We start from the raw sequence: 17,303 nt of genomic DNA on the forward strand, positions 1-17,303 counted from the left end.
AAACGGAAAATTCTCGTCGCGGTATACGACGACGTGCTGTAGTGGTTCGCGAGCGAATCGGAACTGTAACACTTAAACGCAGTCGCCAGTGTCGTACGTAATATAATTGCAGTATTTCCCATATTATTATACAATTATTATTAATTATTTCGATGTACATACAATCCTATATGGGAGTAACTTGGGCAATTTTTATGGGGGGGGGGGCAAATTTATTTTATTTCGAAATACCGTATACTTAAAGATACTTAGAGACTAAATATACCTTATAAATTACAAAATATTTTACAAAATATCAAAAGAGCAGTTGTCCACTCCCCCCCCCCCCCCTTACCGCTAATGGCAATGAACAATCAGCAGCTACGACCTTTTGAAATTCTATAATTGTATCCATTTGCGTGACTTTGATGGTAATAATATATAATACTAGGTATCGAAGCTTTGTAAAGTCTATGTGTATGTATGTATTGCTGCAGATATATCACCTACGCAATTATAAACATAATACTAATACTGTAACTATTACAGGAGCGTAATTATATAATTTAAAAATCGCGGTCACGGGTGTATAGACGCACTAAGAATAGAATTCTATTTGAAAAATGTATAATATTTTGTATACGTATGATATCTATAAAAATACGATACACAAAATGTATATTATTAGGTATATGTCGAAAAAAGTATAGTAATATGCGGTATAATAATAATGGTGCTCATCGTTGTAACAAAACAAAAATAACTAATGACTATATAATTGATGTACATGCATAAAAACGTAAAAAATATCAAATTTTTTTCTCTTATACTGTCCACGGCCACTTGTTGTCAGTTTTTATTAAAAAATACTAGTTTTTCTTATTTTTCACAGTGTGAAATTCATTCAATCATTTCACAAATGCACAATACATACTATAAAAACGTCACAGTGTCGTATAAAACAATAATAATATGGAATATAAATGAATTTGATGTCCAAAAATACGAAATAGCGTTTTTTTTGAAAAAATCACTTTAAGTACAATTCTCGTTGAAGGAGTAAGTTTTTGGACTCGAAATTTCACAACTATGATCTAATACGTTGCCTTATTAAATTAAATGCATAAAAACGTAAAAAATATCAAATTTTTTTTTCTTATACTGTCCACGGCCACTTGTTGTCAGCTTTTTCTAAAAAATACTAGTTTTTCGTATTTTTCACAGTGTGAAATTCATTCAATCATTTCACAAACGCACAATACGCATTATAAAAACGTTGCAGTGTCGTATAAGACTATAATCAAATGGAATTTCACCGAATTTGATGTCCAAAAATACGAAATACCGTTTTTTTTTGAAAAAATCACATTAAGTACAATTCTCGTTGAAGGAGTAAGTTTTTGGATTCGAAATTTCACATCATGATCTAATACGTTGCCTTATTAAATTAAATGCATAAAAACGTAAAAAATATCAAATTTTTTTTTCTTATACTGTCCACGGCCACTTGTTGTCAGTTTTTCCTAAAAAATACTAGTTTTTCTTATTTTTCACAGTGTGAAATTCATTCAATCATTTCACAATGCACAATACATACTATAAAAACGTCACAGTGTCGTATAAAACTATAATATGGAATTTCACACCGAATTTGATGTCCAAAAATAAGAAATACCGTTTTTTTGAAAAAATCACATTAAGTACATTTCTCGTTGAAGGAGTAAGTTTTTGGACTCGAAATTTCACATCAATGATCTAATACGTTGCCTTATTAAATTAAATGCATAAAAACGTAAAAAATATCAAATTTTTTTTTCTTATACTGTCCACGGCCACTTGTTGTCAGTTTTTCCTAAAAAATACTAGTTTTTCGTATTTTTCACAGTGTGAAATTCATTCAATCATTTCACAAACGCACAATACGCATTATAAAAACGTTGCAGTGTCGTATAAGACTATAATCAAATGGAATTTCACCGAATTTGATGTCCAAAAATACGAAATACCGTTTTTTTGAAAAAATCACATTAAGTACAATTCTCGTTGAAGGAGTAAGTTTTTGGATTCGAAATTTCACATCTATGATCTAATACGTTGCCTTATTAAATTAAATGCATAAAAACGTAAAAAATATCAAATTTTTTTGTCTTATACTGTCCACGGCCACTTGTTGTCAGTTTTTCCTAAAAAATACTAGTTTTTCTTATTTTTCACAGTGTGAAATTCATTCAATCATTTCACAAATGCACAATACATACTATAAAAACGTCACAGTGTCGTATAAAACAATAATAATATGGAATTTCACCGAATTTGATGTCCAAAAATAAGAAATACCGTTTTTTTGAAAAAATCACATTAAGTACATTTCTCGTTGAAGGAGTAAGTTTTTGGACTCGAAATTTCACATCAATGATCTAATACGTTGCCTTATTAAATTAAATGCATAAAAACGTAAAAAATATCAAATTTTTTTTTCTTATACTGTCCACGGCCACTTGTTGTCAGCTTTTTCTAAAAAATACTAGTTTTTCGTATTATTCACAGTGTGAAATTCATTCAATCATTTCACAAACGCACAATACGCATTATAAAAACGTTGCAGTGTCGTATAAGACTATAATCAAATGGAATTTCACCGAATTTGATGTCCAAAAATAAGAAATACCGTTTTTTTGAAAAAATCACATTAAGTACAATTCTCGTTGAAGGAGTAAGTTATTGGATTCGAAATTTCACATCTATGATCTAATACGTTGCCTTATTAAATTAAATGCATAAAAACGTAAAAAATATCAAATTTTTTTTTCTTATACTGTCCACGGCCACTTGTTGTCAGTTTTTTCTAAAAAATACTAGTTTTTCTTATTTTTCACAGTGTGAAATTCATTCAATCATTTCACAAATGCACAATACATATATAAAAACGACACAGTGTCGTATAAAACAATAATAATATGGAATAGAAATGAATTTGATGTCCAAAAATACGAAATAGCGTTTTTTTGAAAAAATCACTTTAAGTACAATTCTCGTTGAGGAAGTAAGTTTTTGGACTCGAAATTTCACAACTATGATCTAATACGTTGCCTTATTAAATTAAATGCATAAAAACGTAAAAATATCAAATTTTTTTTTTTCTTATACCGTCCACGGCCACTTGTTGTCAGTTTTTTCTAAAAAATACTAGTTTTTCGTATTTTTCACAGTGTGAAATTCATTCAATCATTTCACAAACGCACAATACGCATTATAAAAAAATTGCAGTGTCGTATAAGACTATAATCAAATGGAATTTCACCGAATTTGATGTACAAAAATACGAAATAGCGTTTTTTTGAAAAAATCACATTAAGTACATTTCTCGTTGAAGGAGTAAGTTTTTGGACTCGAAATTTCACATCAATGATCTAATACGTTGCCTTATTAAATTAAATGCATAAAAACGTAAAAAATATCAAATTTTTTTTCTTATACAGTCCACGGCCACTTGTTGTCAGCTTTTTCTAAAAATACTAGTTTTTCGTATTTTTCACAGTGTGAAATTCATTCAATCATTTCACAAACGCACAATACGCATTATAAAAAAATTGCAGTGTCGTATAAGACTATAATCAAATGGAATTTCACCGAATTTGATGTCCAAAAATAAGAAATACCGTTTTTTTGAAAAAATCACTTTAAGTACAATTCTCGTTGAAGGAGTAAGTTTTTGGACTCGAAATTTCACAACTATGATCTTATACGTTGCCTTATTAAATTAAATGCATAAAAACGTAAAAAATATCAAATTTTTTTTTCTTATACCGTCCACGGCCACTTGTTGTCAGTTTTTTCTAAAAAATACTAGTTTTTCGTATTTTTCACAGTGTGAAATTCATTCAATCATTTCACAAACGCACAATACGCATTATAAAAACGTTGCAGTGTCGTATAAGACTATAATAAAATGGAATATAACCGAATTTGATGTCCAAAAATACGAAATACCGTTCTTTTGAAAAAATCACATTAAGTACAATTCTCGTTGAATTAGTAAGTTTTTGGACTCGAAATTTCACATCTATGATCTATTATGTTGCCTTATTAAATTAAATGCATAAAAACGTAAAAAATATCAAATTTTTTTTTCTTATACTGTCCACGGTCACTTGTTGTCAGCTTTTTTCTAAAAAATACTAGTTTTTCGTATTTTTCACAGTGTGAAATTCATTCAATCATTTCACAAACGCACAATACGCATTATAAAACGTTGCAGTGTCGTATAAGACTATAATAAAATGGAATTTCATGGAATTTCACACCGAATTTGATGTACAAAAATACGAAATATGTTTTTTTGAAAAAATCACATTAAGTACAATTCTCGTTGAAGGAGTAAGTTTTTGGACTCGAAATTTCACATCTATGATCTATTATGTTGCCTTATTAAATTAAATGCATAAAAACGTAAAAAATATCAAATTTTTTTTTCTCTATACTGTCCACGGCCACTTGTTGTCAGTTTTTTCCTAAAAAATACTAGTTTTTCTTATTTTTCACAGTGTGAAATTCATTCAATCATTTCACAAACGCACAATACGCATTATAAAAACGTTGCAGTGTCGTATAAGACTATAATCAAATGGAATTTCACCGAATTTGATGTCCAAAAATAAGAAATACCGTTTTTTTGAAAAAATCACATTAAGTACAATTCTCGTTGAAGGAGTAAGTTATTGGATTCGAAATTTCACATCTATGATCTAATACGTTGCCTTATTAAATTAAATGCATAAAAACGTAAAAAATATCAAATTTTTTTTTCTTATACTGTCCACGGCCACTTGTTGTCAGTTTTTTCCTAAAAATACTAGTTTTTCTTATTTTTCACAGTGTGAAATTCATTCAATCATTTCACAAATGCACAATACATACTATAAAAAACGACACAGTGTCGTATAAAACATATAATATGGAAATAAAATGAATTTGATGTCCAAAAATACGAAATAGCGTTTTTTTGAAAAAATCACTTTAAGTACAATTCTCGTTGAGGAAGTAAGTTTTTGGACTCGAAATTTCACAACTATGATCTAATACGTTGCCTTATTAAATTAAATGCATAAAAACGTAAAAAATATCAAATTTTTTTTTCTTATACCGTCCACGGCCACTTGTTGTCAGTTTTTTCTAAAAAATACTAGTTTTTCGTATTTTTCACAGTGTGAAATTCATTCAATCATTTCACAAACGCACAATACGCATTATAAAAAAATTGCAGTGTCGTATAAGACTATAATCAAATGGAATTTCACCGAATTTGATGTACAAAAATACGAAATAGAAATAGCGTTTTTTGAAAAAATCACATTAAGTACATTTCTCGTTGAAGGAGTAAGTTTTTGGACTCGAAATTTCACATCAATGATCTAATACGTTGCCTTATTAAATTAAATGCATAAAAACGTAAAAAATATCAAATTTTTTTTTCTTATACAGTCCACGGCCACTTGTTGTCAGCTTTTTCTAAAAAATACTAGTTTTTCGTATTTTTCACAGTGTGAAATTCATTCAATCATTTCACAAACGCACAATACGCATTATAAAAAAATTGCAGTGTCGTATAAGACTATAATCAAATGGAATTCACCGAATTTGATGTCCAAAATAAGAAATACCGTTTTTTTTGAAAAAATCACTTTAAGTACAATTCTCGTTGAAGGAGTAAGTTTTTGGACTCGAAATTTCACAACTATGATCTTATACGTTGCCTTATTAATAATTAAATGCATAAAAACGTAAAAATATCAAATTTTTTTTTTCTTATACCGTCCACGGCCACTTGTTGTCAGTTTTTTCTAAAAATACTAGTTTTTCGTATTTTTTTTTCACAGTGTGAATTCATTCAATCATTTCACAAACGCACAATACGCATTATAAAAACGTTGCAGTGTCGTATAAGACTATAATAAAATGGAATATAACCGAATTTGATGTCCAAAAATACGAAATACCGTTCTTTTGAAAAAATCACTTAAGTTACAATTCTCGTTGAATTAGTAAGTTTTTGGACTCGAAATTTCACATCTATGATCTATTATGTTGCCTTATTAAATTAAATGCATAAAAACGTAAAAAATATCAAATTTTTTTTCTTATACTGTCCACGGTCACTTGTTGTCAGCTTTTTCTAAAAATACTAGTTTTTCGTATTTTTCACAGTGTGAAATTCATTCAATCATTTCACAAACGCACAATACGCATTATAAAAACGTTGCAGTGTCGTATAAGACTATAATAAAATGGAATTTCACCGAATTTGATGTACAAAAATACGAATACTGTTTTTTTTGAAAAAATCACATTAAGTACAATTCTCGTTGAAGGAGTAAGTTTTTGGACTCGAAATTTCACATCTATGATCTATTATGTTGCCTTATTAAATTAAATGCATAAAAACGTAAAAAATATCAAATTTTTTTTTCTTATACTGTCCACGGCCACTTGTTGTCAGTTTTTTCTAAAAAATACTAGTTTTTCGTATTTTTCACAGTGTGAAATTCATTCAATCATTTCACAAACGCACAATACGCATTATAAAAAAATTGCAGTGTCGTATAAGACTATAATCAAATGGAATTTCACCGAATTTGATGTACAAAAATACGAAATAGCGTTTTTTTGAAAAAATCACATTAAGTACATTTCTCGTTGAAGGAGTAAGTTTTTGGACTCGAAATTTCACATCAATGATCTAATACGTTGCCTTATTAAATTAAATGCATAAAAACGTAAAAAATATCAAATTTTTTTTTCTTATACAGTCCACGGCCACTTGTTGTCAGCTTTTTCTAAAAAATACTAGTTTTTCGTATTTTTCACAGTGTGAAATTCATTCAATCATTTCACAAACGCACAATACGCATTATAAAAAAATTGCAGTGTCGTATAAGACTATAATCAAATGGAATTTCACCGAATTTGATGTCCAAAAATAAGAAATACCGTTTTTTTGAAAAAATCACTTTAAGTACAATTCTCGTTGAAGGAGTAAGTTTTTGGACTCGAAATTTCACAACTATGATCTTATACGTTGCCTTATTAAATTAAATGCATAAAAACGTAAAAAATATCAAATTTTTTTTCTTATACTACCGTCCACGGCCACTTGTTGTCAGTTTTTTTCTAAAAAATACTAGTTTTTCGTATTTTTCACAGTGTGAAATTCATTCAATCATTTCACAAACGCACAATACGCATTATAAAAACGTTGCAGTGTCGTATAAGACTATAATAAAATGGAATATAACCGAATTTGATGTCCAAAAATACGAAATACCGTTCTTTTGAAAAAATCACATTAAGTACAATTCTCGTTGAATTAGTAAGTTTTTGGACTCGAAATTTCACATCTATGATCTATTATGTTGCCTTATTAAATTAAATGCATAAAAACGTAAAAAATATCAAATTTTTTTTTCTTATACTGTCCACGGTCACTTGTTGTCAGCTTTTTCTAAAAAATACTAGTTTTTCGTATTTTTCACAGTGTGAAATTCATTCAATCATTTCACAAACGCACACATACGCATTATAAAAACGTTGCAGTGTCGTATAAGACTATAATAAATGGAATTTCACTTCAGAATTTGATGTACAAAAATACGAAATACTGTTTTTTGAAAAAATCACATTAAGTACAATTCTCGTTGAAGGAGTAAGTTTTTGGACTCGAAATTTCACATCTATGATCTATTATGTTGCCTTATTAAATTAAATGCATAAAAACGTAAAAAATATCAAATTTTTTTTTCTTATACTGTCCACGGCCACTTGTTGTCAGTTTTTCCTAAAAAATACTAGTTTTTCTTATTTTTCACAGTGTGAAATTCATTCAATCATTTCACAAACGCACAATACGCATTATAAAAACGTCGCAGTGTCGTATAAAACAATAATAATATGGAATATAACCAAATTTGATGTCCAAAAATACGAAATACCGTTTTTTTGAAAAAATCACATTAAGTACAATTCTCGTTGAAGGAGTAAGTTTTTGGACTCGAAATTTCACATCTATGATCTAATATGTTGCCTTATTAAATTAAATGCATAAAAACGTAAAAAATATCAAATTTTTTTTTCTTATACTGTCCACGGCCACTTGTTGTCAGTTTTTCCTAAAAAATACTAGTTTTTCTTTTTTTCACAGTGTGAAATCCATTCAATCATTTCACAAACGCACAATACGCATTATAAAAACGTCGCAGTGTCGTATAAAACAATAATAATATGGAATATACCTGAATTTGATGTCCAAAAATACGAAATACCGTTCTTTTGAAAAAATCACATTAAGTACAATTCTCGTTGAATTAGTAAGTTTTTGGACTCGAAATTTCACATCTATGATCTATTATGTTGCCTTATTAAATTAAATGCATAAAAACGTAAAAAATATCAAATTTTTTTTTCTTATACTGTCCACGGTCACTTGTTGTCAGCTTTTTCTAAAAAATACTAGTTTTTCGTATTTTTCACAGTGTGAAATTCATTCAATCATTTCACAAACGCACAATACGCATTATAAAAACGTCGCAGTGTCGTATAAGACTATAATAAAATGGAATTTCACCGAATTTGATGACCAAAAATACGAAATACCGTTTTTTGGAAAAAATCACATTAAGTACAATTCTCGTTGAAGGAGTAAGTTTTTGGACTCGAAATTTCACATCTATGATCTATTATGTTGCCTTATTAAATTAAATGCATAAAAACGTAAAAAATATCAAATTTTTTTTTCTTATACTGTCCACGGCCACTTGTTGTCAGTTTTTCCTAAAAAATACTAGTTTTTCTTATTTTTCACAGTGTGAAATTCATTCAATCATTTCACAAACGCACAATACGCATTATAAAAACGTTGCAGTGTCGTATAAGACTATAATCAAATGGAATTTCACCGAATTTGATGTCCAAAAATAAGAAATACCGTTTTTTTGAAAAAATCACATTAAGTACATTTCTCGTTGAAGGAGTAAGTTTTTGGACTCGAAATTTCACATCTATGATCTAATACGTTGCCTTATTAAATTAAATGCATAAAAACGTAAAAAATATCAAATTTTTTTTTCTTATACTGTCCACGGCCACTTGTTGTCAGTTTTTCCTAAAAAATACTAGTTTTTCTTATTTTTCACAGTGAGAAATTCATTCAATCATTTCACAAATGCACAATACATACTATAAAACGACACAGTGTCGTATAAAACAATAATAATATGGAATAGAAATGAATTTGATGTCCAAAAATACGAAACCGTTCTTTTTTTTGAAAAAATCACATTAAGTACAATTCTCGTTGAATTAGTAAGTTTTTGGACTCGAAATTTCACATCTATGATCTATTATTTGCCTTATTAAATTAAATGCATAAAAACGTAAAAATATCAAATTTTTTTTTCTTATACTGTCCACGGCACTTGTTGTCAGCTTTTTCTAAAAAATACTAGTTTTTCGTATTTTTCACAGTGTGAAATTCATTCAATCATTTCACAAACGCACAATACGCATTATAAAAACGTTGCAGTGTCGTATAAGACTATAATAAAATGGAATTTCACCGAATTTGATGTACAAAAATACGAAATAGCTGTTTTTTTGAAAAAATCACATTAAGTACAATTCTCGTTGAAGGAGTAAGTTTTTGGACTCGAAATTTCACATCTATGATCTATTATGTTGCCTTATTAATTAAATGCATAAAAACGTAAAAAATATCAAATTTTTTTTTCTTATACTGTCCACGGCCACTTGTTGTCAGTTTTTTCTAAAAAATACTAGTTTTTCTTATTTTTCACAGTGTGAAATTCATTCAATCATTTCACAAACGCACAACGCATTATAAAAAACGTCGCAGTGTCGTATAAAACAATAATAAATGGAATATAACCGAATTTGATGTCCAAAAATACGAAATACCGTTTTTTGAAAAAATCACATTTAGTACAATTCTCGTTGAAGGAGTAAGTTTTTGGACTCGAAATTTCACATCTATGATCTAATATGTTGCCGTATTAAATTAAATGCATAAAAACGTAAAAAATATCAAATTTTTTTTTCTTATACTGTCCACGGCCACTTGTTGTCAGTTTTTTCCTAAAAATACTAGTTTTTCTTTTTTTCACAGTGTGAAATCCATTCAATCATTTCACAAACGCACAATACGCATTATAAAAACGTCGCAGTGTCGTATAAAACAATAATAATATGGAATATACCTGAATTTGATGTCCAAAAATACGAAATACCGTTCTTTTGAAAAAATCACATTAAGTACAATTCTCGTTGAAGGAGTAAGTTTTTGGACTCGAAATTTCACATCTATGATCTATTATGTTGCCTTATTAAATTAAATGCATAAAAACGTAAAAAATATCAAATTTTTTTTCTTATACTGTCCACGGTCACTTGTTGTCAGCTTTTTCTAAAAAATACTAGTTTTTCGTATTTTTCACAGTGTGAAATTCATTCAATCATTTCACAAACGCACAATACGCATTATAAAAACGTCGCAGTGTCGTATAAGACTATAATAAAATGGAATTTCACCGAATTTGATGACCAAAAATACGAAATACCGTTTTTTGGAAAAAATCACATTAAGTACAATTCTCGTTGAAGGAGTAAGTTTTTGGACTCGAAATTTCACATCTATGATCTATTATGTTGCCTTATTAAATTAAATGCATAAAAACGTAAAAAATATCAAATTTTTTTTTCTTATACTGTCCACGGCCACTTGTTGTCAGTTTTTCCTAAAAAATACTAGTTTTTCTTATTTTTCACAGTGTGAAATTCATTCAATCATTTCACAAACGCACAATACGCATTATAAAAACGTTGCAGTGTTATAAGACTATAATCAAATGGAATTTCACCGAATTTGATGTCCAAAAATAAGAAATACCGTTTTTTTGAAAAAATCACATTAAGTACAATTCTCGTTGAAGGAGTAAGTTATTGGATTCGAAATTTCACATCTATGATCTAATACGTTGCCTTATTAAATTAAATGCATAAAAACGTAAAAAATATCAAATTTTTTTTTCTTATACTGTCCACGGCCACTTGTTGTCAGTTTTTCCTAAAAAATACTAGTTTTTCTTATTTTTCACAGTGTGAAATTCATTCAATCATTTCACAAATGCACAATACATACTATAAAAACGACACAGTGTCGTATAAAACAATAATAATATGGAATAGAAATGAATTTGATGTCCAAAAATACGAAATAGCGTTTTTTTGAAAAAATCACTTTAAGTACAATTCTCGTTGAGGAAGTAAGTTTTTGGACTCGAAATTTCACAACTATGATCTAATACGTTGCCTTATTAAATTAAATGCATAAAAACGTAAAAAATATCAAATTTTTTTTTCTTATACCGTCCACGGCCACTTGTTGTCAGTTTTTTCTAAAAAATACTAGTTTTTCGTATTTTTCACAGTGTGAAATTCATTCAATCATTTCACAAACGCACAATACGCATTATAAAAAAATTGCAGTGTCGTATAAGACTATAATCAAATGGAATTTCACCGAATTTGATGTACAAAAATACGAAATAGCGTTTTTTTGAAAAAATCACATTAAGTACATTTCTCGTTGAAGGAGTAAGTTTTGGACTCGAAATTTCACATCATGATCTAATACGTTGCCTTATTAAATTAAATGCATAAAAACGTAAAAAATATCAAATTTTTTTTCTTATACAGTCCACGGCCACTTGTTGTCAGCTTTTTCTAAAAAATACTAGTTTTTCGTATTTTTCACAGTGTGAAATTCATTCAATCATTTCACAAACGCACAATACGCATTATAAAATTGCAGTGTCGTATAAGACTATAATCAAATGGAATTTCACCGAATTTGATGTCCAAAAAAGAAAAATACCGTTTTTTTGAAAAAATCACTTTAAGTACAATTCTCGTTGAAGGAGTAAGTTTTTGGACTCGAAATTTCACAACTATGATCTTATACGTTGCCTTATTAAATTAAATGCATAAAAACGTAAAAAATATCAATTTTTTTTTCTTATACCGTCCACGGCCACTTGTTGTCAGTTTTTTCTAAAAAATACTAGTTTTTCGTATTTTTCACAGTGTGAAATTCATTCAATCATTTCACAAACGCACGCACAATACGCATTATAAAAACGTTGCAGTGTCGTATAAGACTATAATAAAATGGAATATAACCGAATTTGATGTCCAAAAATACGAAATACCGTTCTTTTGAAAAAATCACATTAAGTACAATTCTCGTTGAATTAGTAAGTTTTTGGACTCGAAATTTCACATCTATGATCTATTATGTTGCCTTATTAAATTAAATGCATAAAAACGTAAAAAATATCAAATTTTTTTTTCTTATACTGTCCACGGTCACTTGTTGTCAGCTTTTTCTAAAAAATACTAGTTTTTCGTATTTTTCACAGTGTGAAATTCATTCAATCATTTCACAAACGCACAATACGCATTATAAAAACGTTGCAGTGTCGTATAAGACTATAATAAAATGGAATTTCACCGAATTTGATGTACAAAAATACGAAATACTGTTTTTTTGAAAAAATCACATTAAGTACAATTCTCGTTGAAGGAGTAAGTTTTTGGACTCGAAATTTCACATCTATGATCTATTATGTTGCCTTATTAAATTAAATGCATAAAAACGTAAAAAATATCAAATTTTTTTTTCTTATACTGTCCACGGCCACTTGTTGTCAGTTTTTTCTAAAAAATACTAGTTTTTCGTATTTTTCACAGTGTGAAATTCATTCAATCATTTCACAAACGCACAATACGCATTATAAAAACGTCGCAGTGTCGTATAAAACAATAATAATATGGAATATAACCGAATTTGATGTCCAAAAATACGAAATACCGTTTTTTTGAAAAAATCACATTTAGTACAATTCTCGTTGAAGGAGTAAGTTTTTGGACTCGAAATTTCACATCTATGATCTAATATGTTGCCGTATTAAATTAAATGCATAAAAACGTAAAAAATATCAAATTTTTTTTTCTTATACTGTCCACGGCCACTTGTTGTCAGTTTTTCCTAAAAAATACTAGTTTTTCTTTTTTTCACAGTGTGAAATCCATTCAATCATTTCACAAACGCACAATACGCATTATAAAAACGTCGCAGTGTCGTATAAACAATAATAATATGGAATATATGAATTTGATGTCCAAAAATACGAAATACCGTTCTTTTGAAAAAATCACATTAAGTACAATTCTCGTTGAATTAGTAAGTTTTTGGACTCGAAATTTCACATCTATGATCTATTATGTTGCCTTATTAAATTAATGCATGCATAAATAAAATAACAAAAAATGTAAAAAAATCTCAAATTTTTTTTTCTAATACTGTCCACGGCCACTTGTGTTAGTTTTTTCTAAAAATACTAGTTCTGCTTTTTTTACAGTGTGAAATCCATTCAACCATTTCACAAACGCACAATACGCATTATAAAAACGTCGCAGTGTCGTATAAAACAATAATAATATGGAATATAACCGAATTTGATGTCCAAAAATACGAAATACCGGTTTTTTGAAAAAATCTCATTGAGTACAATTCTCGTTGAATTAGTAAGTTTTTGGACTCGAAATTTCACATCTATGATCTATTATGTTGCCTTATTAAATTAAATGCATAAAAACGTAAAAAATATCAAATTTTTTTTCTTATACTGTCCACGGTCACTTGTTGTCAGCTTTTTCTAAAAAATACTAGTTTTTCGTATTTTTCACAGTGTGAAATTCATTCAATCATTTCACAAACGCACAATACGCATTATAAAAACGTTGCAGTGTCGTATAAGACTATAATAAAATGGAATTTCACCGAATTTGATGTACAAAAATACGAAATACTGTTTTTTTGAAAAAATCACATTAAGTACAATTCTCGTTGAAGGAGTAAGTTTTTGGACTCGAAATTTCACATCTATGATCTATTATGTTGCCTTATTAAATTAAATGCATAAAAACGTAAAAAATATCAAATTTTTTTTTCTTATACTGTCCACGGCCACTTGTTGTCAGTTTTTTCTAAAAAATACTAGTTTTTCTTATTTTTCACAGTGTGAAATTCATTCAATCATTTCACAAACGCACAATACGCATTATAAAAACGTCGCAGTGTCGTATAAAACAATAATAATATGGAATATACCTGAATTTGATGTCCAAAAATACGAAATACCGTTCTTTTGAAAAAATCACATTAAGTACAATTCTCGTTGAAGGAGTAAGTTTTTGGACTCGAAATTTCACATCTATGATCTATTATGTTGCCTTATTAAATTAAATGCATAAAAACGTAAAAAATATCAAATTTTTTTTTTCTTATACTGTCCACGGCCACTTGTTGTCAGTTTTTTCTAAAAAATACTAGTTCTTCTTTTTTTACAGTGTGAAATCCATTCAATCATTTCACAAACGCACAATACGCATTATAAAAACGTTGCAGTGTCGTATAAGACTATAATAAAATGGAATTTCACCGAATTTGATGTACAAAAATACGAAATACTGTTTTTTTGAAAAAATCACATTAAGTACAATTCTCGTTGAAGGAGTAAGTTTTTTGGACTCGAAATTTCACATCTATGATCTATTATGTTGCCTTATTAAATTAAATGCATAAAAACGTAAAAAAATATCAAATTTTTTTTTCTTATACTGTCCACGGCCACTTGTTGTCAGTTTTTTCTAAAAAATACTAGTTTTTCTTATTTTCACAGTGTGAAATTCATTCAATCATTTCACAAACGCACAATACGCATTATAAAAACGTCGCAGTGTCGTATAAAAAAAATAATAATATGGAATATACCGAATTTGATGTCCAAAAATACGAAATACCGTTCTTTTGAAAAAATCACATTAAGTACAATTCTCGTTGAAGGAGTAAGTTTTTGGACTCGAAATTCACATCTATGATCTATTATGTTGCCTTATTAAATTAAATGCATAAAAACGTAAAAAATATCAAATTTTTTTTTTCTTATACTGTCCACGGCCACTTGTTGTCAGTTTTTTCTAAAAAATACTAGTTCTTCTTTTTTTACAGTGTGAAATCCATTCAATCATTTCACAAACGCACAATACGCATTATAAAAACGTTGCAGTGTCGTATAAGACTATAATAAAATGGAATTTCACCGAATTTGATGTACAAAAATACGAAATACTGTTTTTTTGAAAAAATCACATTAAGTACAATTCTCGTTGAAGGAGTAAGTTTTTGGACTCGAAATTTCACATCTATGATCTATTATGTTGCCTTATTAAATTAAATGCATAAAAACGTAAAAAATATCAAATTTTTTTTTCTTATACTGTCCACGGCCACTTGTTGTCAGTTTTTTCTAAAAAATACTAGTTTTTCTTATTTTTCACAGTGTGAAATTCATTCAATCATTTCACAAACGCACAATACGCATTATAAAAACGTCGCAGTGTCGTATAAGACTATAATAAAATGGAATTTCACCGAATTTGATGTCCAAAAATACGAAATACCGTTTTTTTGAAAAAATCACATTAAGTACAATTCTCGTTGAAGGAGTAAGTTTTTGGACTCGAAATTTCACATCTATGATCTATTATGTTGCCTTATTAAATTAAATGCATAAAAACGTAAAAAATATCAAATTTTTTTTTCTAATACTGTCCACGGCCACTTGTTGTTAGTTTTTTCTAAAAAATACTAGTTCTGCTTTTTTTACAGTGTGAAATCCATTCAACCATTTCACAAACGCACAATACGCATTATAAAAACGTTGCAGTGTCGTATAAGACTATAATAAAATGGAATTTCACCGAATTTGATGACCAAAAATACGAAATACCGTTTTTTTGAAAAAATCACATTAAGTACAATTCTCGTTGAAGGAGTAAGTTTTTGGACTCGAAATTTCACATCTATGATCTATTATGTTGCCTTATTAAATTAAATGCATAAAAACGTAAAAAATATCAAATTTTTTTTTCTCATACTGTCCACGGCAACTTGTTGTCAGTTTTTTCTAAAAAATACTAGTTTTTCGTATTTTTCACAGTGTGAAATTCATTCAATCATTTCACAAATGGACAATACATACTATAAAAACGTTGCAATGTCGTATAAGACTATAATAAAATGGAATTTCACCGAAGTTGAAGTCCAAAAATACGAAATACCTTTTTTTTGAAAAAATCACATTAAGTACAATTCTCGTTGAAGGAGTAAGTTTTTGGATTCGAAATTTCACATCTATGATCTATTATGTTGCCTTATTAAATTAAATGCATAAAAACGTAAAAAATATCAAATTTTTTTTTCTTATACTGTCCACGGCCACTTGTTGTCAGTTTTTCCTAAAAAATACTAGTTTTTCGTATTTTTCACAGTGTGAAATTCATTCAATCATTTCACAAACGCACAATATGCATTATAAAAACGTCGCAGTGTCGTATAAAACAATAATAATATGGAATATAACCAAATTTGATGTCCAAAAATACGAAATACCGTTTTTTTGAAAAAATCACATTAAGTACAATTCTCGTTGAAGGAGTAAGTTTTTGGACTCGAAATTTCACATATATGCTCCTATGTGTTGCGTTTTGGATTATCACTTAAACAAGTACCTAGTTCTACAAATGAGTAACTCTAACATAATTGGAATCATATTGAAAAGATTGCAAACATTTTCTCCAAAATTCTTAGATTAGAATTTTTATTTGAAAGTAGAACGAATGTTACAAATGTAACATCCATTCTTTATATATTACATTTAAGCAAAAAACATTCTTAAGATTCAATGTAAATTGTAATTTTCAGACAAATAACTATTATCAGGAATTCACAATTATTTGTATTTTAACAGTGCTATAGGGAAGCTACTACCTATTAATTATTTTAATGTATTATTAGCGATGGCTATAGGTATAGTTAATAAGGTAAAAGTTTTTTATATAGTATTATAGTGTTAGACATTTATAGTGATATATTGTATAATACTTTAGTGAAATAGAACAAATTAAACAAATTAAATGTAATCATAGTTGAAAGTATGGGAAGTAGAACAACGGACAAAAGCTAAATTTTCTATAGACATGTATTACTTCGTTTCCAGCCACGTATATTAGTGTGGAATTAGGATAATAATCAGTGACGGAGACCAAACGTTTTATTACGGTTTTTGGTACGCTGCACGCGATCTAGGAGCGCACCTCGGCCATATCGGAGGTATTCGATAACTATCAAACGG

This window comes from Aphis gossypii, chromosome 1 (genome assembly GCF_020184175.1).
Source record: "Aphis gossypii isolate Hap1 chromosome 1, ASM2018417v2, whole genome shotgun sequence".
NCBI classification, from domain to species: domain Eukaryota; kingdom Metazoa; phylum Arthropoda; class Insecta; order Hemiptera; family Aphididae; genus Aphis; species Aphis gossypii.